Below are 12,859 nucleotides of genomic sequence, written 5' to 3'. Positions count from 1 at the left end.
TCCACTGCATTTCAGCCCTGCCACAAAAGGACCAGCTGACATCATGTCAGTGATTCTCTTGTTAACACAGGTGTGAGTGTTGACGTGGACAAGGCTGGAGATCACTCTCTCATGCTGACTGAGTTCGAATAACAGACTGGAAGCTTCAAAAGGAGGGTGGTGCTTGGAATCATTGTTCTTCCTCTGTCAACCATGGTTACCTGCAAGGAAACACATGCCGTCATCATTGCTTTGCACAAAAAGGGCTTCACAGGCAAGGATATTGCTGCCAGTAAGATTGCACCTAAATCAACCATTTATTGGATCATCAAGAACTTCGAGGAGAGCGGTTCAATTGTTGTGAAGACGGCTTCAGGGCGCCCAAGAAAGTCCAGCAAGTGCCAAGACCGTCTCCTAAAGTTGATTCAGCTGCGGGATCGGGGCACCACCAGTACACAGCTTGCTCAGGAATTGCAGCAGGCAGGTGTGAGTGCATCTGCACGCACAGTGAGACGAAGACTTTTGGAGGATGGCCTGGTGTCAAGAAGGGCAGCAAAGAAGCCACTTCTCTCCAGGAAAAGCATCAGGGACAGACTGATATTCTGCAAAAGGTACAAGGATTGGACTGCTGAGGACTGGGGTAAAGTCATTTTCTCTGATGAATCCCCTTTCCGAAGGTTTTAGGGGCATCCGGAAAATGCTTGTCCGGAGAAGACAAGGTGAGCGCTGCCATCAGTCCTGTGTCATGCCAACAGTAAAGCATCCAGAGACCATTCATGTGTGGGGTTGCTTCTCAGCCAAGGGAGGAGGCTCACTCACAATTTTGCCTAAGAACACCGCCATGAATAAAGAATGGTACCAACACATCCTCCGAAAGCAACTTCTCCCAACCATCCAGGAATAGTTTGGTGATGAACAATGCCTTTTCCAGCATGATGGAGCACCTTGCCATAAGGCAAAAGTGATAACTAAGTGGCTCGGGGAACAAAACATCGATTTTTTTGGGGTCCATGGCCAGGAAACTCCACAGACCTTTATCCCATTGAGAACTTGTGATCAAGAGGCGGGTGGACAAACAAAAACCCACAAATTCTGACAAACTCCAAGCATTGATTATGCAAGAATGGGTTGCCATCAGTCAGGATGTGGCCCAGAAGTTAATTGACAGCATGCGAGGGCGGATTGCAGAGGTCTTGAAAAAGAAGGGTCAACACTGCAAATATTGACACTTTGCATCAACTTCATGTTTATTTTTTTATTTTACCTTTTATTTAACTAGGCAAGTCAGTTAAGAACAAATTCTTATTTTCAATGACAGCCTAGGAACAGTGGGTTAACTGCCTTGTTCAGGGGCAGAACGACAGATTTGTACCTTGTCAGCTCAGGGATTTGAACTTGCAACCTTTCGGTTACTAGTCCAACACTCTAACCACTAGGCGACACTGTCAATAAAAGCCTTTGACACTTACGAAATGCTTATAATTATATTTCAGTATTCCGTAGTAACAGCTGACAAAAATATCTAAAGACACTGAGGCAGCAGACTTTGTGAAAATTAATATTTGTGTCATTCTCAAAACTTTTGGCCACGACTGTATAACCTGTTAGTTCATATGCTTTGCACTGTGATATATAGGCCCAAGGCCAAAAATAAGAAGACACTGGCAGAACAAATTCAATCACACCTTTGTTTCATCACAAAATCGGAGAGCAACATCTGTCCTGTGGAGTCCACAAAGTATATTGTATGTATCAAACAGTTAAATGACCTACAGTATGGTCAATCAAGTTAATGTTTCTGACATTTTTGGACTACTAATTAACTATTGATTTAGAACAAATACCGCAAATCGCAAAGAAAACAGGAGCTGGCTTCGCTATTCAAGCAACATTTCAACTTCAACAATTCAAGTAGAAAAAACATGCTGACTCACCTTACTTGTAGAGAAATGCCAATGCCATCCTCCTCTCTTTCATGTTGCTCAAATGGTCTATGACTGTCATACATTACATGCTTGTAGTTTTTGTTGTCCTAGGCTACCTGGCTAAAATGCTTGCTCGCTAGCATAACTTCCTTTCATGGGCAATGATTAGCTAGCTAGTTAACAATAGCGTACTATTTCTAGCTACATATTGAACGTCCATCCTATCAGGCCAGAGGCACAATGTATGAATATATGGTTGGATCAGAATCACCGTTATAATAATTGGCCAGTACGGATAATTAAATAAAAACTCAAGTCCAAATCCCTATCTCCGTCCATGGCTAATTTAGGAAAGGGACAATTTTAGCTTGCTATCAACCGGAGGACAACAACACAACGAGATGCAACAATTCTAGTTTTTTTCTATCAATGACTTTTGGCTTGGTGTGATTAGTGTGAAGCCAAATCCAAACTGACTTCCTTTTGAGACTTTCTTTTGTGCGCCTGGACCATTCACAGTTGAGCTCACTCAGTTTAGCTCAACGCTGATTGGCCACTATTGAATAACAAAATTATCAAGGGAGGCCAAATGCTCCCTGGCTTCCCTTACATTCATTGCTGCGGGCGCCAACAATATCATACTATTTTTGACCAAACAGCATCAAATAGATGAGCTACACATACAGAGACAGAGGGGCGCTGTTTCGCTCTCTCAGAAGCTTTATCCGGCGAAATACATTGTCTCTTGCGAATTTAAGCAAAATTATGAAACACAGAGAGATGGAAGGTTCGCTTGGCATCCATGAATACACACCACTGATTGTAGTTACTCCACCATACTAACCTAAATGACAGAGTGAAAAGAAGGAAGCCGGTACAGAATAAAAAATATTACAAAACACGCATCCTGTTTGCAATAAGGCACTAAAGTAAAACTGCAAAGAAATGTGGCAAAGAAATGAACTTTATGTCCTGAGTACAAAGCATTATGTTGGGACAAATCCATCACAGCAGATCACGGAGTACCTTTCTTCATATTTTCAAGCATGGTGGTGACTGCATCATGTTATGTGCATTCTTGTCATCAGCAAGGACTAGGGAGTTTTTTGGGGGATAAAAAGATACGGAATAGAGCTAAGCACAGGCAAAATCCGAGAGGAAAACCTGGTTCAGTCTGCTTTCCAACAGACACTGGGAGACGAATTCCCCTTTTAGCAGGACTATAACCTAAAGCACAAGGCCAAATATACACTGGAGTAGCTTACCAAGACGACGCTGAATGTTCCTGACCTGAGTGGCCTAGTTACAGTTTTGAATTAAATCGGGTTGAAAATCTATGCCAAGACTTGAAAATGGCTAGCGATGATCAACAACCAACTTGACAGAGCTTGAAGAATTTTTTTAAGAATGTGCAAATATTGTACAATCCAGGTGTGCAAAGCGCTTAGAGACTTATCCAGAAAGACTCAAAGCTGTAATCGCTGCCCAAGGTGATTCTAACATGTGTTGACTCAGGGTTGTGGCTACTTATGTAAATGAGATATTTATGTATTTCATTTTCAAAACATGTTTTCACTTTGTCATTATGGGGTATTGTGTGTAGATGGATGAGCAAAAAAACATGTAATCTATTTTGAATTCGGGCTGTAACACAACAAAATGTGGAATAAATCAAGGGTTATGAATACTTTCTGAAGGCACTGTACATTTTATAACTCACTTTAGAGTTTGTTTCCTTACATTTTGCATCATTCCATTACATCGTTAGTTTACCTTTCTTTTCTCTGTCACGTTCATGTGGTTGTTCCTGAGGATCGCTAGCAATAGTGGATCATATTAGGCTAACGTATTACAAGTTGTGCAATAATTTGGGACATGTTGCCTATTTGAATCATAATGGAATGCAGACGATACATTACAGTTTAAACCTGGAGCCTGGAGCATGGTTCACGACGACTGGACCGTTGTCATCACAGTTCCATGATTAGTGAAGATTATTAGGGTAGATTTATAGGACTACTGTTCAACCCCTACTTACTGTACACTTTTCTCACCTTCCCAGCTAGCCGGGAACTGATTCAATCGGCCCGGAATCGGGTGTCGGACTCGGCCCGGAATCAAAATGAATGACTGCCCAGAATCAGCCCAAGTACATCAGGCCGTTTCCGTCTACCGGAGTTCAGCCGACATTGCTGGCATCTTTCCAGAATCGCCCCAGAAGCAGCCGATGCAAATTTAAATAAATGTATACAAAATTACCCGATTTAGTCATTTTAAATATTACTATTATACATTTTATACATACAAATTATATCCCTCCACAAAAAAACGTGTGTCGGAGGAAACACAATACATCTGGTGTCAGTGTACATGCGCCTGGTCCACAACAGGAGTCGTTACAGCGTGATGGGACAAGGACATCCCGGCTGGCCAAACCCTCCCCTAACTCGGACAACGCTGTACCAATTGTGCGCCGCCTCAAGGGTCTCCCGGGCACGGCCGGCACGGGTCTCGAACCAGCATACATAGCAACACAGTTTGCACAGCGATGCAGTGTCTTAGACTGCTGCACCACTCGGGAGGCTCTATCAACAACGTTTTTAATGCTTATCAATTGCCTTGCACAAAGTATCAAAACACTAAAATACTACACAGGACTCTTAAAGAATTTAATTTCAATGTTAATTCTATTTTTGGATCACAGAAACAATGAGAAAATATGGAAAAATAAATAATGAAATGCTAATTATATAAAGCAGCCAGTGTAATCATCTGCCAGAGAGTAGCCACAATCGGCCCGAGCCCCAAGTAATACTTTTGGGCCAGATAACTCAAACTGGAATCAACCCGAGCTCAATTCCCCGCATCCTAGCCATAAGTAAAAATGCCGAAGGCGGCCCAGACTCAGGCCACATGACGTCGGTCGAGTCTGACTCTCAGCCGAGTGCCCCGACTCGGAATCGGTCCAGATCCACTGTGCTAGCTGGGTTCTCGCCAGAGATGGTTGTCTTTCTGGAAGGTTTTCCCATCTCCACAGAGGAACTTTGGAGCTCTGTCAGAGTGACCATCGGGTTCTTGGTCACCTCCCTGACCAAGACCCTTCTCCCCCGATTGCTCAATTTGGCCAGGCGGCCGGCTCTAGGAAGAGTCTTGGTGGTTCCAAACTTATTCCATTTAAGAATGATGGTGGCCACTGTGTTCTTGGGGACCTTCAATGCTGCAGCCATTTTTTCGTACCCTTCCCCAGATTTGTGCCTCAACAAAATCCTGTCTTGGAGCTCTACAGACAATTCCTTCGACCTCATGGCTTGGTTTTTGCTCTGACATACACTGTCAACTGTGGAACCTTATATAGACAGGTGTGTGCCTTTCCAAATCATGTCCAATCAATTGAATTTACCACAGGTGGACTCCAATCAAGTTGTAGAAACATCTCAAGGATGATCAATGGAAACAGGATTCACCTGAGCTCAATTTCAAGTCTTATGGCAAAGGGTCTGAATACTTATGTAGATAAGGTATTTCTGTTTTTATTTTTAATGTTTTGCTTTGTCATCATGGGGTGTTGTGTATATATTGAGTAAAAAAATTCATAATCAATGTTATAAAGAAGCTGTAACGTAACAAAATTTGGGAAAAGTCAAGGGGTCTGAATACTTTCCGAATGCACTGTGTGTATGTGTGTATATATATATATATATATATATATATATATATATATATATATATATATACTGCTCAAAAAAATAAAGGGAACACTTAAACAACACAATGTAACTCCAAGTCAATCACACTTCTGTGAAATCAAACTGTCCACTTAGGAAGCAACACTGATTGACAATAAATGTCACATGCTGTTGTGCAAATGGAATAGACAACAGGTGGAAATTATAGGCAATTAGCAAGACACCCCCAATAAAGGAGTGGTTCTGCAGGTGGTGACCACAGACCACTTCTCAGTTCCTATGCTTCCTGGCTGATGTTTTGGTCACTTTTGAATGCTGGCGGTGCTTTCACTCTAGTGGTAGCATGAGAAAGAGTCTACAACCCACACAAGTGGCTCAGGTAGTGCAGCTCATCCAGGATGGCACATCAATGCGAGCTGTGGTAAGAAGGTTTGCTGTGTCTGTCAGCGTAGTGTCCAGAGTATGGAGGCGCTACCAGGAGACAGGCCAGTACATCAGGAGACGTGGAGGAGGCCGTAGGAGGGCAACAACCCAGCAGCAGGACCGCTACCTCCGCCTTTGTGCAAGGAGGAGCAGGAGGAGCACTGCCAGAGCCCTGCAAAATGACCTCCAGCAGGCCACAAATGTGCATGTGTCTGCTCAAACGGTCAGAAACAGACTCCATGAGGGTGGTATGAGGGCCCGACGTCCACAGGTGGGGGTTGTGCTTACAGCCCAACACCGTGCAGGATGTTTGGCATTTGCCAGAGAACACCAAGATTGGCAAATTCGCCACTGTCGCCCTGTGCTCTTCACAGATGAAAGCAGGTTCACACTGAGCACATGTGACAGACGTGACAGAGTCTGGAGACGCCGTGGAGAACGTTCTGCTCCCTGCAACATCCTCCAGCATGACCGGTTTGGCGGTGGGTCAGTCATGGTGTGGGGTGGCATTTCTTTGGGGGGGCGCACTGCCCTCCATGTGCTCGCCAGAGGTAGCCTGACCGCCATTAGGTACCGAGATGAGATCCTCAGACCCCTTGTGAGACCATATGCTGGTGCGGTTGGCCCTGGGTTCCTCCTAATGCAAGACAATGCTAGATCTCATGTGGCTGGAATGTGTCAGCAGTTCCTGCAAGAGGAAGGCATTGATGCTATGGACTGGCCCGCCCGTTCCCCAGACCTGAATCCAATTGAGCACATCTGGGACATCATGTCTCGCTCCATCCACCAACGCCACGTTGCACCACAGACTGTCCAGGAGTTGGCGGATGCTTTAGTCCAGGTCTGGGAGGAGATCCCTCAGAAGACCATCTGCCACCTCATCAGGAGCATGCCCAGGCGTTGTAGGGAGGTCATACAGGCACGTGGAGGCCACACACACTACTGAGCCTCATTTTGACTTGTTTTAAGGACATTACATCAAAGTTGGATCAGCCTGTAGTGTGGTTTTCCACTTTAATTTTGAGTGTGACTCCAAATCCAGACCTCCATGGGTTGATAAATTGGATTTCCATTGATTATTTTTGTGTGATTTTGTTGTCAGCACATTCAACTATGTAAAGAAAAAGTATTTAATAAGATTATTTCATTCATTCAGATCTAGGATGTTATTTTAGTGTTCCCTTTATTTTTTTGAGCTGTGTGTGTGTGTGTGTGTGTGTGTGTGTGTGTGTGTGTGTGTGTGTGTGTGTGTGTGTGTGTGTGTATGTATATATATGTATGTATATATATATATATATATATATATATGTATATTTATATATATATAGTACCAGTCAAAAGTTTGGACACACCTACTCATTCAGGGGTTTTTCTTTATTTTACTGTTTTCTACATTGTAGAATAATAGTGAGACATCAAAACTATGAAATAACACATATGGAAAAAGTGTTACATTTTAGATTCTTCAAAGTAGCCACCCTTTCCCTTGATGACAGCTTTGCACACTTGGCATTCTCTCAACAAGTTTCACCGGGAATGCTTTTCCAACAGTCTTGAAGGAGTTCCCACATATGCTGAGCACTTGTTGGCTGCTTTTCCTTCACTCTGTGGTCCAACTCATCCCAAACCATCTCAATTGGGTTGAGGTCAGGTGATTGTGGAGGCCAGGTCATCTGATGCAGCACTCCATCACTATCCTTCTTGGTCAAATAGCCCTTACACAGCCTAGAGGTGTATTGGGTCATTGTCCTGTTGAAAAACAATTGATAGTCCCACTAAGTGCAAACTAGATGGGACGGCGTATTTCTGCAGAATGCTGTGGTAGCCATGCTGGTTAAGTGTGCCTTGAATTCTAAATACATCACAGACAGTGTCCCCAGCAAAGCACCATCACACCTCCTCCTCCATGCTTCACGGTGGGAACCACACATGCGGAGATAATCAGTTCACCTACCCTTTGTCTCACAAAGACACAGTGGTTGGAACCAAAAATCTCAAATTTTGACTCATCAGACTAAAGTACATATTTCCACCGGTCTAATGTCCATTGCTCGTGTTTCTTGGCTCAAACAATTCTCTACTTGGTTGGTGTTCTTTAGTAGTGGTTTCTTTGCAGCAATTCAACCATGAAGGCCTGATTCATGCAGTCTTTGAACAGTTGATGTTGAGATGTGTCTGTTACTTGCACTCTGTGAAGCATTTATTTGGGCTGCAATTTCTGAGACTGGTAACTAATGAACTTATCCTCTGCAGCAGAGGTAACTCTGGGTCTTCCTTTCCTGTGGCGGTCCTCATGAGTGCCAGTTTCATCATATCGTTTGATGGTTTTTGAGACTGTGCTTGAAGAATATTTCAAAGTTCTTGAAATGTTCTGTATTGACTGACCTTCATGTCTTAAAGTGATGATGGACTGTCATTTCTCTTTGCCTATTTGAGCTATTCTTGCCATAATATGGATTTGATCTTCTACCAAATAGGGCTATCTTCTGTATACCACCCCTACCTTGTAGGCTCAAACAGTTTAAGAAGGAAATACATTTCACAAATGAAGTTTTAACAAGGCACACCTGTTAATTGAAATGCATTCCAGGTGACTACCTCATGAAGCTGGTTGAGAAAATGCCAAGAGTTTGCAAAGCTGTTGTCACGACTCCCGCCGAAGTCGACCCTTCTCCTTGTTCGGGCGGCATTCGGCGGTCGACGTCACCGGCTTACTAGTTGCCACCGATCGATGTTTCACTGTTCGTTTGGTTTTGTCTTTATTGTGTACACCTGTTTTGAGTTTCCCTAATTATGTTCATTATTTAAACCTCTGCATTTCCTGTTTGTCTTGTCGGTGATTGTTTGTTTGTTTTGTGTAGTTGGAGGTGTTTCTCCTAACTATGTATTTTTATGAGAAAATGGATTTATAATTTTTAGTAAACACGTTTTGTTTACCTTCATCCCTGTGTCCTGCGCCTGACTCCTCCACTTCTCTAAGAAAATCCATTACAGAATCACCGACCAGCAAATGGAGTCAGCAGGAGCAGCCAGTTCTCCTAGTCATCTAGAGGAGCACGTTCAGCAGCAGGCTAAAATGATCCAGGATCTAATGACGGCCATGGATTGCGTGCTGCTGACCATGGAGAGAGTGGAGAGGAAAGGCTGTCCCGTCGACCCAGCCACACCACCGCCCGGCACACCTCTGGATCCTATCCAACCGCCGTCTGGATCCGGTGGGATTCGGCTCTCGCTCCCGGGAGCGTATGACGGAGCAGCTGCCGGGTGTCAGGGGTTCCTACTCCAGCTAGAGCTCTACCTGGCGGCTGTCCAGCCGCCGCCCTCGGGACGCGAGAGAGTGAGTGCCCTCATCTCCTGTTTGACTAGTAAAGCCCTAGAGTGGGCCAACGCCATCTGGGAGGTGGAAGACCCGACTCGGGAAAACTACGAGGACTTCTCCCGCCGCTTTCGCGCAGTGTTTGATCATCCACCAGAAGGAAAGGCGGCGGGAGAGCGCTTGTTCCATTTAAAGCAGGAGATGAGGAGCGCTCGGGAGTTCGCACTGGATTTTAGAACTCTGGCGGCTGGTGTAGGATGGAATGAGCGAGCCCTGATCGATCACTACAGGTGTGGTTTGCGAGAGGACGTTCGTAGGGAGCTAGCCTGCAGGGACACCACCATCCACCTGGACCAGCTGATGGACTTATCTATCCAGCTGGATAACCTGCTGGCCTCCCGCGGACGTCCGGATCGGGGTCCGTTGGTTCCATCCTCCAGTCCCTTAGACCCAACACCAATGGAGTTGGGCGGGGATGGTACTAGGGAGACCGGAGGGGAAACCGTTCCATGCACCAGAGGTGACCGCAGAGGACACACTGCTGGTCGGTGCTGGGGAGGTTTTCCAGGTAGTCGAGGTGGTAGGCGGAACACTGGTGGTTCATCTCAGGTGAGTAGGCACACGACTCACCCAGACCCCCCCTGTTGCTCACATGTGGTTATCTATAAGATTTCCGGGGTTTTCCCCGCATTCCCAGCATAAGGCGCTAGTAGATTCAGGCGCAGCTGGGAACTTTATAGATCGGTCTTTGGCCAATAGATTAGGGATTCCTATTGTTCCCGTTGATGTTCCCTTCCCTATACATGCCCTAGATAGTCGTCCTTTGGGGTCTGGGCTGATTAGGGAGGTCACAGTTCCCATTGCTATGGTGACGCAGGAGAGTCATGAAGAGAGTATTAGTCTCTTTCTGATTGACGCTCCTGCATTTCCCGTTGTATTGGGGCTTCCTTGGTTGGCTTCTCATGATCCCATTATTTCGTGGCAACAGAGGGTTCTCAAGGGATGGTCCTGTCAGTGTTCAGGGAGGTGTTTAGGTGTTTTCTTAGGTGCCACTACGGTGGAGAGTCCAAACCAGGTTTCCACCATGCACATTCCCCCCGAATATGCCGATTTGGCAATTGCCTTCTGTAAAAGGAAGGCGACTCAATTACCACCCCATCGACCGGGGGATTGTGCGATAAATCTCCTGGAGGGTGCTGCACTTCCCAGGAGTCACGTGTATCCTCTGTCACAGGAGGAGACGGCGGCTATGGAAACATATGTCGCTGAATCTCTGGGACAGGGATACATTCGGCCCTCCATTTCACCTGTCTCCTCAAGCTTCTTTTTTGTGAAGAAGAAGGATGGAGGTTTACGCCCATGCATTGACTATCGAGGTTTGAACCAGATTACTGTGAAATACAGTTACCCGCTACCGCTGATCGCCAGTATGACAGAGTCATTGCTCGGGGCGCGCTTCTTCACAAAATTGGACCTCAGGAGCTCGTACAATCTGGTGCGTATCAGGGGAGGGGATGAGTGGAAGACGGCATTTAGCACTACATTTGGGCACTATGAGTACCTCGTCATGCCGTATGGGTTAATGAATGCTCCATCCGTCTTCCAATCATTTGTGGATGAAATCTTCAGGGACCTGCACGGGCAGGGTGTAGTGGTGTATATAGATGATATTCTCATATACTCCACCACCCGCGCTGAGCATGTGTCCCTTGTGCGTACGGTGCTTGGTCGACTGTTGGAGCATGACCTTTACGTCAAGGCGGAGAAATGTCTGTTCTTTCAACAGTCCGTCTCCTTCCTTGGGTACCGTTTGTCCGCGTCAGGGGTGGAGATGGAGACTGACCGCATTTCAGCCGTGCGTAATTGGCCGACTCCAACCACGGTAAAGGAGGTGCAGCGGTTTTTAGGGTTTGCCAACTACTACCGGAGGTTTATCCGGGGCTTTGGCCAGGTGGCGGCTCCCATTACCTCCTTACTGAAGGGGGGACCGGTGCGGTTGCGGTGGTCGGCTGAGGCGGACAGAGCTTTTGGTAACCTGAAGGCTCTGTTTACCACGGCTCCAGTGCTGGCGCATCCTGATCCCTCCTTAGCGTTCATAGTTGAGGTGGATGCATCCGAGGCTGGAATAGGGGCTGTGCTATCTCAGCGCTCGGGTAACCCACCAAAACTCCACCCCTGTGCTTTCTTTTCGAAGAAGCTCAGCCCGGCGGAGCGAAACTATGACGTGGGGGATAGGGAGTTGTTAGCTGTTGTCGGGGCTCTGAAAGCGTGGGGACATTGGCTTGAGGGGGCTAGACACCCTTTCCTCATTTGGACTGACCACCGAAATCTGGAGTATATTCGGGCAGCGAGGAGACTGAACCCTCGCCAAGCTAGGTGGGCTATGTTTTTCACACGCTTTTCTTTCACTCTGTCTTATAAACCAGGTTCCCAGAACGTCAAGGCAGACGCACTGTCCCGGCTGTATGATACAGAGGAGCGGTCCACAGAGCCCACTCCCATAATTCCAGCCTCATGCCTGGTGGCACCGGTGGTATGGGAGGTGGATGCGGACATCGAACGGGCGTCACGTGCAGAACCCACTCCCTCCCAGTGTCCCGTTGGGCGCGTGTACGTGCCGTTTGATGTTCGCGATCGTTTGATCTGTTGGGCCCACACATCACCCTCCTCTGGTCATCCTGGTATAGGTCGGACGGTGCGCTGCCTTACGGGGAAGTACTGGTGGCCCACGTTAGCCAAGGACGTGAGGGTTTATGTCTCCTCCTGTTCGGTATGCGCACAGTGCAAGGCACCTAGACATCTGCCCAGAGGGAAATTACAACCCCTTCCCGTTCCGCAACGACTGTGGTCACACCTATCGGTGGATTTCGTGACGGATCTTCCCCCGTCACGGGGGAACACCACGATCCTGGTCGTTGTGGATCGGTTTTCTAAGTCCTGCCCTCTCCTTCCTTTGCCCGGTCTCCCTACGGCCCTACAGACTGCGGAGGCCCTATTTACCCATGTATTCCGGCACTACGGGGTGCCTGAGGATATAGTCTCTGATCGGGGTCCCCAATTTACGTCTAGAGTCTGGAGGGCGTTTATGGAACGCCTGGGGGTCGCGGTCAGTCTTACCTCAGGGTTCCACCCCGAGAGTAATGGGCAGGTGGAAAGAGTCAACCAAGAGGTGGGTAGGTTTCTGCGGTCCTATTGCCAGGACCGGCCGGGAGAGTGGGCATCATTTATCCCTTGGGCGGAGATGGCCCAAAATTCCTTACGCCACTCTTCCACTAACCTTACCCCTTTTCAGTGTGTACTAGGGTATCAGCCGGTCCTGGCACCATGGCATCAGAGCCAGATCGAGGCTCCTGCGGTGGATGAATGGTTTCGGCACTCGGAAGAGACATGGAACGCTGCCCATGTACGTCTTCAATGAGCCATCAGGCGGCAAAAGGCGAGTGCCGACAGCCACCGCAGTGAGGCCCCGGTTTATGCACCGGGGGATCGGGTCTGGCTCTCGACCCGAAACCTGCCCCTTCACCTGCCCT

The sequence above is a fragment of the Salmo trutta genome, chromosome 22 (assembly GCF_901001165.1).
Source record: "Salmo trutta chromosome 22, fSalTru1.1, whole genome shotgun sequence".
NCBI lineage: Eukaryota > Metazoa > Chordata > Actinopteri > Salmoniformes > Salmonidae > Salmo > Salmo trutta.
Note: the sequence above shows the minus strand (reverse complement) of the source record.